The sequence below is a fragment of the Bos grunniens genome, chromosome X (genome assembly GCF_055505025.1).
Source record: "Bos grunniens cultivar Pamir isolate PY7600 chromosome X, Bosgru_T2T1.0, whole genome shotgun sequence".
NCBI lineage: Eukaryota > Metazoa > Chordata > Mammalia > Artiodactyla > Bovidae > Bos > Bos grunniens.
In genome coordinates this window covers 34573987-34591478 of record NC_141194.1, presented here as the reverse complement: position 1 = coordinate 34591478, position 17492 = coordinate 34573987, and the positions used below count along the sequence as shown (strand labels likewise).

At 36.6% G+C, this 17492-nt stretch overlaps 1 protein-coding gene across 2 annotated transcripts in view; it reads right to left on the bottom strand.

Moving 5' to 3' along the window:
* Positions 1-17492, bottom strand: part of LOC147340106 (uncharacterized) — a 281692-nt gene that overhangs the window by 3031 nt on the left and 261169 nt on the right. The window contains exon 6 of one of the 2 annotated variants that reach the window (XM_086387617.1): positions 7207-8775. The exons of the other annotated variant lie outside the window; for it this stretch is intronic. The gene's annotated coding sequence lies outside the window, so the exon portion shown is untranslated. Of the gene's footprint in view, positions 1-7206; positions 8776-17492 lie in introns of those variants that run through there. 2 annotated transcript variants of the gene reach the window in all.

Sequence of the window (17492 nt, the reverse complement as noted above, 5' to 3'; positions counted from 1 at the left end):
GTTCTTTGACTACTTGTTGTCTTTTTTTGTGTCTGATTTGCTGATTTATGCATCATGCTGGTCTCTTTTCTCCCAAGGTCAGTCATCTGGCTGTGCTTTGTTTGCAAGCTGAATGTAAACTCTCATGTTGGGTTTGGTCTGTAATCATAAACAGCTCTTGAGAAATATGTCATTGGTCCTCCCATGATCCCACGCTGGCCTCCAGATCTTGATCCTCTGCTCTACTCCCCCTCACGTTGTTTCCTCTCATCAACTCACTTTGATAAAGCTCCCATCCTCTTCATTTAGTAGGACTGCCTGTGACAAGACTGGCAAGCTTGTCCATTAATGCCTTTAATCCAATGGTCAGATTTGTGTTCTGAGCTCACTCAACCCATCAGCAGTATGTTTGACCAGTTGAAGTTCTTTCTGCTCTTGGCTTTCATGACTAGCCTTACTAATTTATTATCATCCTGGCTGTCCCTTCTCTGTTCTATTCCTCTTCCTCTGATCTCTGACCTGGAGGGCCACCACACTCCATTGCACAGGTTACAGATTACATCTTGCATATGTGATGCTTCTGTTGATGGCATCTTCTCAGTAGTTGTGCTATATGACAGGCCCAGTATCCTAGGCTGGGACATCAGAAGTCAGAGCCTTGGGTTCTTCCATTTGGTCTCTGTAGGGCCTTGAGAAAATTTCTTTGCTCTACACTCATTTTCATCAATTGGAATGTGGACATGATGATAGTATCTGTTACAAAGATTATTTTTGAGAATTCAAGGTACAAATGCATGTGAAATCCTTAGAAAGTCCTGGTTCCCAGTGAGCGTTCCATAAGTGTTACATATTACCATTATTATCATTTAAGCTCTAGTTTGGTATTCTGTGACTGTGATGTACTTAGACTGCCAATCTTCCTTTCTTGGTGAGTTTTCTAAGAATCATACAAAAAAATACTCTACAAAAATAAAGTACCTGGGCCTTCTCTGGTGGTCCAGTGGTTAAGAATCCTCCTGCCAGTGCAGGGGACATGGGTTCAATTCATGTTCCGGGAAGATCCCACTTGTGATGAGACAGCTAAGCCCACATACCCTAGAGCCCATGTACCACTAGAAGATAAACTAATGCAATGAGAAGCCCGGGCACCACAACTAAAGAGTAGCCAATGCACGGCAATAAACAGCCCATGCTCTGCAACAAAGACCCAGAGAAGCCAAAAAAAAAAAAAAGAGGGGGGGGAATATAGTTCAAAATATGAAGCATAAGTCTTGGATGGAGCCTGAAATTGGATGCTAATTGCCTAAAACTCAGATAAAATATGCATGTTTCAGAGGCCCCAATATTTTTGCTCTCTAGCAACATTTTTTCGAAGAAAACATGTAAGAGCTTTCGATGCATAGCAACTTTTCTCTCTCAATTTTTATTTTGTTGCTTACTGTTCTTGTAGCCATAGCAGAAGAAAATGTAGTTGTTTTAAGTTAATCAAAATGTCTGGTCTTTTAGCTGACCTTATGAGAGTGAGACCTTATGGGGGTTCCCTGGTGGCTCAGACAGTAAAGCGTCTGCCTACAATGTGGGAGACCCGGGTGCGATCCCTGGGTCAGGAAGATCCCCTAGAGCAGAAAATGGCAACCCACTCCAGTACTCTTGCCTGGAAAATCCCATGGATGGAGGAGCCTGGTAGGCTACAGTTCCTGGGGTCGCAAAGAGTCGAACACAACTGAGCGACTTCACTTTCACCTTCTTCCACTTTATGAGAGTGAAGTAAAAACATGTAAATAAAATAAATACCTCTTGAAAAAGATATACAATTATGTAAAGATAATAAGAGTATGCTGCTGCTAAGTCACTTCAGTCATGTCCGACTCTGTGCAACCCCATAGACAGCAGCCCACCAGGCTCCCCCATCCCTGGGATTCTCCAGGCAAGAACACTGGAGTGGGTTGCCATTTCCTTCTCCAACGCATGAAAGTGAAAAGTGAAAGTGAAGTCGCTCAGTCATGTCCGACCCTCAGCGACCCCATGGACTGCAGCCTTCCAGGCTCCTCCGTCCATGGGATTTTCCAGGCAAGAGTACTGGAGTGGGGTGCCATTGCCTTCTCCGAAGAGTATGCAGGCAGCAATATTTAATTATATAGTCAAAGAAAATAGCTTCTTTTGGTTTACCCATCATCCTCTATTTTCTTTGATTACTTTGTAATCTTTATCCTATTTCAGATGAATCTTCAGTGATTCCATTTACTTCTTATATGCCTATTAAGTTCTATTAAACAAATGCATATGCTTGATATTACAGCACAGAAAACTACAGAAATTCAGAGAAATGACATGTATAACAATTTCCATTATATTTTGATATATATTTCTCCATCATTGAAATGTTTTTGTTGTTTGCCAGAAAAAAAATATTTCCTACAGATAAATGTTTTCTGATTTTGTAAATTAATTTTTATAATTCAATGGAGTTTTAAATTATTATATTTAATCAAATATTCTGGTTTCTAAAATCACTAATTTTCTGCCATATTGAGTAAAACTCAATAATTTCCTGATTCACCCAAATAACAGGCACTCTTGGCTAATATAGCTCTTGCTGCATGATATGTTGGCACTATGATATACACACTGGGTTGAATAGTAATTATGTAGGGACAATATCTGGATGGGAGACTTTCCCCTTTTTTTGCAACATAATGAGCTTGCTGGAATACCCAAATGATTATTGCCATTGTTGTTTTATGACACTATTTTGTTAGACAGATAGATAACTCTACAATTCTCTGAAATATGTTTGATTAAATATTTTACACATATATATGTATATACATATACAAACACATGGGCTTTCCTGGTAGCTAGATGGTAAAGAATCTGCCCACAGTTGGGAGATGCAGGTTCAATCCCTGGGTCGGGAAGATTCCCTGGAGAAGGGAATGGCAACCCACTCCAATACTCTTGCCTGGAGAATCCCATGGACAGAGAAGGCCAGTGGGCTACAGTTCATGGGGTCGCAAAGAGTAAGACACAACTGAGTGACTAATGTGTGTGTTATGGGTGTGAATTCAGTACCAAAGTGATAAGTTAATGATGATTTTGGTTACCAGTCATGACTACTCACATAGCTCTCACTTCATATATATCAGCGCATTACTTGATCTTAACATGTTCCTCTCACCCTTGTGCAAGCCACTACCTGGCCTGAAATACTGTGGAAACTACATTAACTTCTCTCCTTGAATCTACTTTGCTCAGTTTACCATTAAAAGAACATATTACTTCATGCTTAAAACATTCAGTGGCCCCCACTATTCTTAGAGGTTTCAAATCTTCACCATACTTTGCATGGTCTTGCCAACTTTGCCTACTTTCTTTCTTGGTAAGTTTTCCTGTTCCCTCTGCTCCACCCACAGTAAGTTCTTCCTCAAATGGGTCAAGCTGGGTTCCACCACAGAAAATTCCTACATACTTCTCTGATGCCCAGAAGGTGACTTATTTTTGTTCCATCTCTACATCCAGCTAACTCTGATTCAGCCTCCAGGTGTGGTGTATTGGTCTTCTGATGGGGCATCTTTAGTACTCAAGGTCCCAGGACCTATGCTCTCATAGCCTCCTTTACTTGTTCAAGGTAGCATTTACCACAGTTATCGTTTTATTTATTTCCACAGTAAATTATTCTAAAGCAAGTTGTGTCTTTGGCAGTTTACTGTCACTTCTTTTCCACTGATCATAAGCTCCACGAAGACAAAAATCATACTTCTCACAGCAATGAAGGTCCTCAATTACTATTTACTGAATGAATAAAGGAATGAAAATATAAATCATAAGAAATATGTTTGTAAGGTATGTTTACATATCGGCTGTAGAAACAAAATTATCTACCCCATATTCATGAATTTAGCCACAATGAGAAACTGTGGTGGAAGCTTAGTCAGTGGTTCATGAAGCTCTTCAGAGAATGGGAAACATTCTGACAACAGGAGGTGCTTTGAGGACAGAAGCTTGTGCTAACTATTAAATATTGTAAGACAGAAAAACAAAGAAGTTATTAAGTATTTACACCCCTGTTCAAACACAGCTGAGGTTAAATATATATACTGAGTACAGATTTCATGAAGTGTCTTCTTAAGGATTTGCTAAAGATGGGCAGACATTTTCTCCAACATTAAAAGGTTTGTTAACAGTAGTACTAAAGTCTGTTGACTTGTAACTCTTAATTTTTAAAATACTTATTTTAGAAATCTGCATTTATTCTCTTAAATTTTTCAGCTATGCTTATCATAAAAGATTGATTTTATCTAATAACCAGATGATAACTCACTGACAGCTGTTAATGACCCAACCCACCTAAAAGGACTATATAGATTCTGCCAAATTAGAAATGTAGTGAATAGCATATTTCTTAATTAAGAATATTACTGTTCAAACAAAATGCTGAGATTCTAATAGATCAACTTCAAAACCTAATATAAAAAATTGATTTATCATAATTGTTGTCAATGGTGATGCTGTTCCTCTTCCTTAGCGGGTTATATACAATATATTTGAGTTATGGACAAGGATGATGTTTGTATCATGAACATACACTCAGTCACTTATTACTTGCCTAATCCTCTGCTCATAGATGACAATCACATCTCTACTTCTACCAGTGGATATTCTTATAATCAGAATTATTACAGCCATAGACACAGATCCTCACAGGAAGTTCAGTACTTCTGAACCTAAAATTAGCTTCTCATTTCTTAGCTTCATTTTGACACTGCCCATAAAAGCTTCAACAACTAAACAGAAATACAAACAGATATCAGATATGTAGAATATGTCTTTCTCTGGAATTAGATTAGTATATCCAATAGAAATATTAAGCTAAAGGGAAACGGAAAGATCCAGAAGTAAGAGAGAAAAAGAAAATGAAGGAGTGCTTGATTTTGTTTGTGTGTGTGTGTGTTTAGGTTTTCTCAATTCCAAAATATTTTTCTATGGAGACTAAAAGGGAAAGTTAATCTAAAAACAGGATTTTGTACAACCCATTTTTTGAGAAACAGAAAGATAAAGGATCTTAAAGTTTTTTCATGTATAAAAATGTATACACATTCTTTGAGAAGCAGAGATGTAAAATTTATGTGTTACTAATCATAGCACAGTACTTTCTTAAGACATTTTGTATTTTTCTCATGTTTTATTATGAGTTATCTGTTTTTCGTAAACATTTGAAAAGATTTTGGGCTCCAAGTACAGTGATCACATGCACAAATCATACAGCTCACAATTTTTCAATGAAGGTACATAACCTCTTTGTCTCAAGCTGTTGACACTTTGTTTAGGCTGCATTTGTATCAAGAAATTCTCCAGAAACAAATTTTTAAATATTCACGGAAAGGAAACTCTGATAAAGTAACAAAGTACCCTTCAGACTTTGTGTATCTGATGAAAATCTAATGGTATTTTGCTGATTTCAAAACTCTAAATTATATTTTCAGTGCAGGGATACAAAAAGCTAAGATACAGAAAGTAAATGCTTACAAAGGCTTTTGTTTTGGCACTTAAGACTTTTTTCCCCATTGATATGCTGTAATTATTAAATATTTTAACTTACTAGATATTTCTAATCTAAGTTCATTGTTATCACGGAGGAATCAAAGTGAAAAAACCTAAACCATAAATGCTGAATAAAACTGAAAAAGCTGTCCCTAAAATCTGAAAACAAAACAGAAGACAGAAATTATAGAAAGTAGCATAGTTTATCATATAAATAAAACAATTGATCTATATCAGCGTGTTTTAACTTTAGCATCACTGATATTTGGGACAGAGAATTCTTTGTTCAGTAGCTTATGTATTGTAGGATGTTTAGCAGCAGCCCTGGCTTCTACGCACTACATACAAGTAGCACCCCCTTCCCTATTTATAACATCCAAAAAAGTCTCCACTCTTTGCCAAATATCCCCTGGGGCAAGGTAAAAAATCACCTCCACCTCCTTTCAGAACTACCCACCTAGCTAAAAGCCTGTTAATTTGTGCACATGCAGCTGTATCTGTAGGATAGGTTTTGAGAAGTAGGATTTCTGGATCAAATGGCAATTTTGATAAATATTGCCAGATTTTCTTCCATGGGGATGTAACCACTTTGCACTGTTACTAGCAATGTAGGAAGGACAGTGCCTGGTACTTCAAAATGTCACAGAAAGGTGAATGGTCAAACTTTGATTTTTCTTTTTGCCAATCTGATAAGTGAGGGGAAATGTCTCAGTGTTGTTTTGATTTGTATTTTCGAGCTTGTTTTGGCAGAACAATTTTTTATTATTCTGTTCTCAAGGGGACCACTTTAATAGCATGTGTTACTTTCTGAAAGCCATGCTTTTTAAACTTGGTCACTGTTCAGACAATTTAAGGAAAAGAAAAAAATTATTTTGGTCTCCCTCTGTGGCTTCAATTAGTTGTACTAGCCAATTACTAAAATATGCTCAAACAAATATATTTAAAAGCATATCTTTAGCTTCCAGCTTTTATGCAGCTATAAAAATGATCAGTTTATGAATTCAATAAAAAAAAAAGCCAAACCAAAACACTCAAATTAAGAATGCTAATTTAATATAGCCACTGATATACTGTGAACACTTAATCACCACTGACAACAAGAATATGGGACTGTTCATTAAGGAAGGTGCTTGTGTATTTTCCCTTGTCTTTCCTATAGAGCGCCATAGGATATGGCAAGCTGCCCTCCATTGCTGAGATATTCCATCACTTTAGATCTCATGAAAAAAGAGGATCCATGGACACATCTGGTCTTCTTTTGGCACAAAATTATCATTTATGTCCAAGTCGTTTCTTCTCAGAACTCTCCTCTCCCAATTGCAGAAAATTTTCTCTTTTTTTTTTTTTTTTTTTTGCAAGGAATACGACTTTATTTGTGGAGCTGACTGACTGAGAAGATGGCAGGCTAGCACCTCAAAATAACCATCTTCTGCAGAAAAATTTCTGATACCACTGTCCCATAGGCCCAGGTATCTGTGACCTGTCCTGGCCTGTTCAATGGAGGGAACTCATTCTCATCTATGTGTGTGTGTGTTTTCTCTCTAATTGAAATATCACTGATGTACAATATAAAATTAGTTTCAAGTGTACAAAATAATTCAATATTTTTTATATATCACACATTACAGTTAGTATAAAATATTGACTATATTCTCTGTGTTGTACATTACATCCTTATAACTCACCTATTTTATGACTAGAAATTTGTACTTCCTAATCCCATTCACCTATTTTGTCTCTATCCCTACCCCTCTCTCCTCTGGTAATCCCTAGTTTGTTCTCTTTATGTGTGAGTCTATTTCTATTTGGTTGTATTTGTTCATTTGTTTCATCTTTTAGATTCTCTGTATCAGTGAAAACGTGCAGTATTTGTCTTTCTTTGTCTGACTTATCTCACTAAGCATAATAACCCCAGGGTATTTTATTTTGTGATGTAGTATTTTTTTTTTAATTTTCTGAAAAGTAAGTGATATGATGGGTGGTCAAAACTTTCCTATTCCCTAGAACATCCAAATGATCTATTTCGTTTTTCAATTATGACTATATTTTGACAATGAAGTATCTATTACTGTGATCATGAATGTACTTAAAATGGCCTTGAATATATATGCCTAATTACTAAATGATAACAGAATAAAATTAAGAAAGCAGCAATAAAATCAAGCTTCAAGAAGAACATAAGTTATATGAAAATGAAAGCAAAAATAAACAAATGAGATAATTAAACTTAAAATCTTTTATAGCAAAGGAAACCATAAACAAAATGGAAAGACAACATATAGATATTTGTAAACTATGTGATTGAAAGGGATTAATCTCTAAAATACACAAACAACTCATGCAGTTTCAATATGAAAAAAAAAAGATAAAAAAATGGGCAGAGGATCTAAATAGATACTACTCCAAAGACATACAGATGGCCAAAAGGCATATGAAAAGATACTCAATATCATTAATTGTTAGAGAAATGTAAATCAAAACCACAATGAGGTATCACCTCGCACCAGTCAAAATATGTGTATTATACATGTGTGTTAGTCGCTCAGTCGTGTCCAATTCTTTTGTGATCCCGTGGACTGTAGCCCATCAGGTAGCCCTCTGTCCATGGAATTCTCCAGGCAAGAGTACTGGGATGGGTTGCCATTCCCTTCTCCAGGGGATCTTCCCAATCCAGGGACTGAATGTGGGTCTCCTGCATTGCAGGCAGATTCTTTTACCATCTGAGCCACCAGGGAAGCTGACCATCATTAAAAGGTCTATAAATAGTAAATGCTGAAAAGGGTGTGGAGAAAGAGGATCCCTCCTACAGTGCTGGTGGAAATGTAAACTGGTGCAGCCACTATGGAAAACAGTACGGCGGTGGTGGTTTAGTTGCTAAAGTGAAGTCGCTCAGTCGTGTCCAACTCTTTGCGACTCTATGGACTGTAGCCCACCAGGCTTCTCCATCCATGGGGTTTTCCAGGCAAGAATACTGGGGTGGGTTGCCATTTCCTTCTTCAGGGGATCTTCCCCACCCAGGGATCAAACCCAGGTCTCCCACATTGCAGGCAGACACTTTACCCTCTGAGTTGTGTCTAACTCTTGCGACCCCATGGACTATAGCTTGCCAGACTCACTTGTCCATGGGATTTCCCAGGCAAGAATACTGGAGTGGGTTCCCATTCCCTTCTCCAGGGATTTTTCCAGACCCAGGGACTGAACCCAGGTCTACTGTATTGCAGGAGGATTCTTTACCAACAGAGCCACCAGGGAAGCCTATGGAAAAGAGTATAGAGGTTCATTAAAAAACTAAAAATACAGTTACTATATGAGCAAGCAATCCCACTCCTGGATATATTTCCAGAAAACAAGAAATGACAATTCTAATTCAAAAAGAGATATGTACCCCAATGTTCACAGCAGCACTATTTATGATAGCCAAGACATAGAAGCAACCTAAGTATCCATTCACAGATGAATGGATAAAGAAGATGTGGTATGTATTGTTGAGACCAGCTAGACAAGCAGGGTTTCCGAAAGTGCGATGAGGTGAGAGAATGAGAAACGAGACACAAGAATTCAAAGAGAAGCGAGGATCAGGGGACCAACACGGCTCCAAGGCGAAGGTGCCGAAACTGAATCCAAGCAGCTTTATTATACTTTCAGCCGGGAAGGAAGGAATATGCAGGGAGTTAAACTCGAACTCATGTGGCCTTCAGGGCCAAAGAACAAAATGATCATTAACCATTGAGTAATTAGGAAACAGTAATCAATAACAAATCAGTAACTAAGACTAATATTCTTATCTATAGATTTTCCACCAGATACGTAAAATATGTGACTCTGAGACGCCAGCTGAGAAACAGTCTGGGGTCAGTTTTCTGACCCCAGGATCATATCTTGTTTTCAAGATTATGAACTGTTCCCTCTGGACTTGTTCCAAGAGTCTCATGCCTTATAGCATCCAGTTTACCAATAATTATAAATTTCTTTTGTGGCCCTTGCTGGGGCCTGCTTTTCTTTTTCCTGTCTCCTATGTGTATATACAGTGGAATACTCCTCAGCCATTACAAAGAATGAAATAATGCCATTTGCAGCAACATGGATGGACCTGGAGATGATCATACTAAGTAAATCAGACAAATATCATATGCCATCACTTAAATGTTGTATCTAAAAAAGTTATACAAATGAACTTATTTACAAAACAAAGGAGATCTAACCAGCCAATCCTAAAGGAAATCAACCCTGAATAATCACTGGAAGGACTGATGTTGAAGCTCCAATACTTTGGCCACCTTATGTGAAGAGCTGGTTCACAAGAAAAGATCCTGATGCTGGGAAAAATTGAAGGTAAAAGAAGAAGAGGGTGACAGAGAATGAGATGGTCAAATGGCACCACTGACTCAATGGATATGAGTTTGAGCAAACTCCAGGAGATAGTGGAGGACACAGAAGCCTGGCATGCTGCAGTTCATGGGGTTGCAGAGTCAGACATGACTTAGCGACTGAACAACATTAACAACAAAACAGAAACAGACTCACAAGTATAGAAAACCAACTTAAGTTACCAAAGGGGACAAAGGCAGGGGAGGGACAAATCTGGAATTGGGGATTAACAGATATAAATATGCATTACTATATATGTGTGTGTGTGTGTGTGTATGTATACACACAAAATAGATAACCAACAAGGACCTAATGTATAGCATAGAGAACTATACTCAATATCTTGTAATAATTTACAATGGAAAAGAATGTTTTATATATAACAATCACTTTGCAGTACTTCTGAAACATTCTAAATCAACTATACTTCAATAAGAAAGAAAGAAAAGAAAAGAAAGGGTAAGACAACAAGACATGATAATAAACCTATTACAGTACAAACTGGCTCTAATTCTGCCCCTGATATTCCCACTGACTTTGGTGTGCCAGAGAACATCTGCCAGGCTTTATCTTTTTCCTCTGAAAGAATAAGGGGATTATCTGCAGAATTTGTAACATGTCATTCTGTTCTAACACTCTGTGACTCATACTTTCAGAAAATAGGTAATTCAAACACACACACACACACAGAACTTAAGTTATAAATATCAACACTGCCCCCATTTTATCTTTGATTTTCATAGTATTCTGTTTTTAACCTCAGTATTTGTTCACTTTTTTTATTGTGTTAATTCAGTGATATGAAAAATAGCAGCAATTACCAAAAGAGGAGGAGATAATATTAGTAAATATGGGCAGAGCCAATGCCCATATTTATACTCAGTCAAATTTTTATGGATTTATAGCTTCTTGGTAAGTATTTGGAAACCAAGTTAGGACAATCTGTGTGCATGAGATTCAAAACTTTCTATGAGGGTTGTGTGACCCTCATAGAGGTTTGATGTATTTTAAGAAATCTACTGTATGCATATATTAACATATTAATTGACTTGTTATTCCTTGTTGCAAATGTATTTGATTTCCTTCACTGGACGATACATACATAAATAACATTAGTAAATATAAAAGCAATAGTGCAAATTTTTGAAAAAATCAGAATAAATGATTATAATAAAACCTGAGCATAAAGCATTAAATTCAACTTGTCTTGAATGGCAAGGTAGAAAATACTATGCATTACATATTTTCGTGGTTTGGCAAAGGGAAATGCACCATTGTGCCAGAACAATGTATTTCTTTGACAAATTATAGGTAGCCTTTTAGTATGAATATTTTAAGATACATTGTGAAAATGAAAGTGAAAGCGTTAGTCACTCAGTTGTGTCTGACTCTTTGAGAGCCCATGGACTGTAGCCCACCAGGCTCCTCTGTTCATGGAACCTCCAGGCAAGAATACTGGAGTGGGTTGCCATTCGCTTCTCCAGACAATCTTCCTGACCCAAGGATCGAGCCCAGGTCTCCTGCATTGCAGGCAGATTCTTTACCATCTGAGCCATCAGAGAAGCTCAAGTACTGCCAAGTACTACATACTAATTGTCCATGATCTAAAATTATGTTTTAAAATAAAAGATGGAGGAATATTATTTCCATGACCTTTGGTCATTTTATATTGATTTTAAACAAAAACTGAAGACCTAATACTATAACTTAAGTCAATGAAAACATTTTGATTAGATGCAGAGCTCATATAGCATGAATCAGTCTGATAATCATTCAAGAACAGGAATCAGAAACCTTTTTCTATAAAGAATCAAATAGAAATATTTTAGACTTTGTGGATACTTAGAGAAGTAAGTGTAAAAATAGAGGGAAGTGGATAAACAGCTCTGATATATTTATGCAATTGAATACCATTCGCCAAAACAAAGCTTAGGGATATGTGGATCAACATTGATGAATCTCAAACATTTCATGTCGTGTGAAAAAAATGAAGAACACAGTTCCATTCATATGAAGCTGTAAAACAGGCAAACCTAACTTATAATTGAAATGTGCCTATGGATGGAGGCACAGATGGCCTGGGAAGGGTCATAAAGAAACTTATTTCAATGGATGCAAAATCTACCTCATTTTTTAAAAGTAAAAGAAAAATGAAGAAAGTAAAGGGTAGCTAAGAAAAACATCTATTTGCCAAAGCCATTCAAATTATAGCAGGAATGTCAATAACCTGGGATTGAGGTTAAATCTGTAATTTGATTCACAGATACAGAGATGGTACTCATTCACATATTTCAGAAATGAACTTTCACATTTAGTTACAATTTGATGTATTTTGGTTTTTTTTTTTTTTTATCATTAGAACAGATACAAGAAAGAAAAGAAAGCTAACATATGTAGAGAACTCATGACATGCTAAACACTGTGTGTTACATATGCCACTTAATCTCATATATATCTCTGACATAAATATGAGTAAACCAAGACTTCAAGCAATGGTGTAACTTTTCTAAGGATGCATCCAGTAGGTTACAAAACTATACAATCCATCTTTGTCTAATCTCCAATTCTAGTTCCTCCCAACCTTAATAACGACTGGCAGTTTACTGACAGAAGACACAGAAAAGTTACAAGGTTGATAACAAAACATCACTATAAAAGGGATTCTCTTTTAAGTGTGGCTTAAAATATGTGATGGGAAAGCTTGGCAAACCTTAAATACCTGGCTAGTCTAAGCCAGAACTTGAAGCACTTACTTGACACAAAATCCAATCTGCCACAATGGTTAGAGTTCCTGGGGTAATTTTCCAAGACAGATCAGTAAGGAAAGAACTGCTTGCATCTGAGGCCAAACAGGTGGTTTGCAGCTTCCCCTCATGCTGGTTAGGCTTTGATATCACAGATTACTGTTCATATTTGGGGATCTGTGTCTTGGTAGTATGTGTATGAAAGTCCACAGAGGAAAGTGAACTTAGGAAAAGAACACTGTCCCCAAAAAGATGTTGCAAAAGCCACCAGCTCAATAGCTGGTAACAAAGAAATTCTTCTTCATCCTTTTCCATAACTGTCAAATTTAACTAAACAATGTTTTGCCCTCCTGTATAGTGGGCTCCACTCTCAGTTCCCTTAACACACTGAAGTGATATTAACCAAAAGGTATTATGCCAGTATGTGTCTGTGGTCATTTAGTTAAAAAAATAGAAATCTTTCTTATGTAATATCATGAGGCTTTGTAAGTATTCACAGAAAACATGTATTTTCTATGTGAAGAGATAAAGAGTTAAAATAATTATCTCACATTTAGCCATTTTAAAGAAATCCTCAAGTTATCCTGCCTATTATCCTAAGACTTGGGTTTATTTTCCATTTTTTTCCTTGTATTTTTTATAAAGTAGTTTCTGCTGGTGACATCTATGGTACCCATTAGATAGAAGCTACCAGTTCTCAGTCAACAAGTGGAGCTTAGATAAGATGCCCTGCAAAATTATTACCCTGACTGGAACATAGTAATTTAAACTGTAGCATAAAAATTATTTCTGAATTCAAGTTTACAGGCACCTGCATTTTTTAAAGAATTAAACCCACAATGGCTTTACCAAAAGCTCAAGGTTTACATTTTCACTGTGGATACTGATCTTACATGCTATGGTTTTGTTTTCCTAACAAGCATATTTCACACATCTCTTATTTTGTATCTCAAGTTCCACTGATAATAAGAGTACATGGTAGGATCTGGAAGTTTCCCATAAGGTTGGCCATCACTGAACTTCAAGTGGATGCTGTCATTGACACTCAAAGGCTCAGCTTCTTTAAGTAATCTATCACTGGCTCTAGGCTAACAAGTCAGAGAATGTAATATATCAAGAAAACATATGTGGCTCAGTTTTGCTAATGCAATTTATGGTCAATCGTGAAACAATATTTAAGATAGAAAATCCTATTATGTCTTTCTTTGCTGCTTAAGCCAGAGCAGCATGGCTTCTATGCTCGAACTTAATGTATAAATATACATTTAGTATATTTGTTAAAATACAATGTCTGCAAAGTAAAGACCAAAGAAAGTTGGAGGCAAAAATAACTAACTAGATGTTGATTCTTTAGGAAATTTTTTCTATTGGTTTTCAATGGGCAACCCAATGCATTTTATTTTTTAATATATGTGGATTTTTTTTCAGTAAGCCTTAAAAGTACTACCTTATGAAATGCTTTAAGTGGAGATGATTAGATGATACATTGATTCTATTTTCTATCTTATTTTACTGTTTCATCATCAGATCAGATTAGATCAGATCAGTCGCTCAGTCGTGTCTGACTCTTTGCGACCCCATGAATCACAGCACACCAGGCCTCCCTGTCCATCACCAACTCCCGGAGTTCACTCAGACTCATGTCCATCGAGTCAGTGATGCCATCCAGCCATCTCATCCTCTGTCGTCCCCTTCTCCTCCTACTCCCAATCTCTCCCAGCATCAGAGTCTTTTCCAATGAGTCAAATCTTCGCATGAGGTGGCCAAAGTACTGGAGTTTCAGCTTTAGCATCATTCCTTTCAAAGAAATCCCGGGGCTGATGTCCTCAGAATGAACTGGTTGGATCTCCTTGCAGTCCAAGGGACTCTCAAGAGTCTTCTCCAACACCACAGTTCAAAAGCATCAATTCTTCGGCGCTTAGCCTTCTTCACAGTCCAACTCTCACATCCATACATGACTACAGGAAAAACCATAGCCTTGGCTGGATGAACCTTTGTTGGCAAAGTAATGTCTCTGCTTTTGAATATGCTATCTAGGTTGGTCATAACTTTCCTTCCAAGGAGTAAGCGTCTTTTAATTTCATGGCTGCAGTCACCATCTGTAGTGATTTTGGAGCCCAGAAAAATAAAGTCTGACACTGTTTCCACTGTTTCCCCATCTATTTCCCATGAAGTGGTGGGACTGGATGCCATGATCTTCGTTTTCTGTTTCATCATAACTGTCCTTATTGTACTTGTAATATCATATGCTACATGACAACAGCATTTCAGCCTGTCTCACATGTGCATGCACAGTGTATTTTAAGTACACTTTGATTGACTATAAATGTTCCTTGTAATTTTGTATTTGAAATGCTGACTAGGAACTGGTATTAATTATTTTGGCTTTCTTCAATACATGCTAGAGAAATGGTATTTTGTTTGAATAAGGCAGATTCTTCCCTAATGAAGTTTAACTATATCCACTCAACACAGACTGCTAAACTTTAGTGGGTGGAGAAATAAGAGATTCATGTCCCCACGTCATAGTGAATACTTCCCACACTACTGCCAGACAAGGTGGGAGATGTATGAATTTGGGAGGGCAAGATCTAATTTATTGATCTTCTTCATTTTACAACTGCTAGAAGAACAGTTTTGGTATCACTTGCCTGTCTGTGCTTTGTGGTGGCTAAGGATGGTCTATCTACCACAGAAATGAGCTTTACAAAGGCACTAGGCATGTATGAATGCATTCTAGGGACTTAGGTCAAAATAATAAGCAGTAAAATATTTAATCACTTATTGATATCATAATTGGAATTCTCATCTTTGATAGCACAGGCTCTCAGTTAGCCATTTTGAATGTTATGGTATCATTAAACCATTACTTCCAATTAACTAAAAATATGGCAAATTATTCATTTTTTAAATCTAAATATATTATTATCTTAATTTTCAGTTGGTTTTTATCAATAATCATTGTGATTCTCAAAACAAAAGCTAAAAACACTTTTCTCACTTTGAAATATTAACAAAGAACAGCTGAAACAGGTCACAAGAAATATTTTTTTCCATTATATCCAATGCTTAAACCATTTGTTACTCCAATTAAAAAAAAATAATTCAATCAAAAAAATATCATTTTAGCTAGGATGCTTTTCTCTTTATATTTAAGCTAATACAATTAGTCTCTTTCACTTCTAATCCACTTTACAGAGTATCATAAAACTCCCTTATAGGTACATTGTTATGTCACTTCCCTTACTGAAATCACTCAAAGTTTCCCTGTTATTTATGCAGAGTGATGTTCCACTTACAAATACTGTCTGTAGCACCCAGGCTACTCTGATTCAGTCTGTGCAAAGAATCACTATTTCCAGAGCTCTCTCACACATCACTACCTTTCAGCTGCCTCCATTTCTTTGGATGCTTAAAATGCCCTTCATACCTCCCTTCCATCTACTTAAATTCTATTTTTATAAGTTAGATGTATATTTCCTTCCTTTTCTGATTTTTAAATACCTGAGTAGGTTGATCCTCAAGAATGGTCTTTTCATTTTAATTTCATAATTTCATTTGTGAATTGATTAATCATTATTTCCCAAATCCTAATATGAGTCATTTACTCTACTAAGTGTTAGGTCTTGTGCTCTAGGGACTCATATTCTTGTCAATGAGAAGAAATAAATATGCTAACAGGTAATACTTGCTGTAGCAAAGATCATATGGACACAGAGAACTAGAACAGGAGTTGGCACAGTAGTTCTTTACTGAACAAATGTGTGTGCATGCTCAGTCACTCAGTCATGCCCGACTCTCTGCAACCTCACGGACTGTAGCCCGCCAGGCTCTCCTGTCCATGGAATTTTCCAGTGAACAATACTGGAGTGGGTTGCCATTTCCTCCTCCAGGGGATCTTCCCAACCCAGGAATTGAACTCACATCCTCTGTGGCTCCTGCATTGGCAGGTGGATTCTTTACCACTGCATCACCTGGGAAGCCCTGACTGAATAAATGAATGAAGAATATGGTCCAAGTCAGCTGCCTTCACACCAGGCCCCAAAAGTGAACTAATCATAGACTCTAGGGGCCCATATAGTCATCTTGTTATAATTTTTTTCATATATTTCAATTCTTTTTGCTTTAGAGATTCAGTGTCTAAATTGACTAAAGTGTTTAACAAGCTACTTTATAAAGTTGTAAATTCAAAGTTTGAATCTGTGAGAAGACTATAAGTGGGTAAGATTTCTCTGCATCTCAAAAATCTTTGTTGCAAAATGCACGTGATCAACTTTCAAAATGTGTGTTTTTAGAGAACAACAAAAATGAGGCAATTTCACTGGTGGGATGAAATTTGCTGGTAGAACATTTGATAACTGTGTGAAACCCTAAAATTCTCCCAAAAGGTATAATCAAGTCTAAATCATTGTGATTACCTGAGGAAAAAAAATAAAGAGACCATGGTGGAAGACTGTCATCTCTCAGGTTAAAAAAATCATTCATCTACTTGAGAACTTTTCAAACTGATTAATCTCTGTCTTTAACAAAGAACAGGATATAAATATTATTTTAGGTTATAGTAGCAACTATGTTAATATTTTTTTTTCAAAAAAAATAGTTTGGATAAATTTATACCACATGTGGCAAACAGAACCTCAAATCATAAGATTTTTCTCAAAAATAATCGGCAATATTTAGAACATGCAAATACATGCATATGTATAATGCATAACTTTTTTGTGTATGGTAATCTGTCTCAACTTGTTTGGGTTAAGAAATAAGAAAAGTAATTACATTATAGGTCATGTGGCAGGACATAAGCCATGGGAGGTAACTCCCTTGTGCTGATAATAATTTAAAAAATGGCAGAAAGTAAGA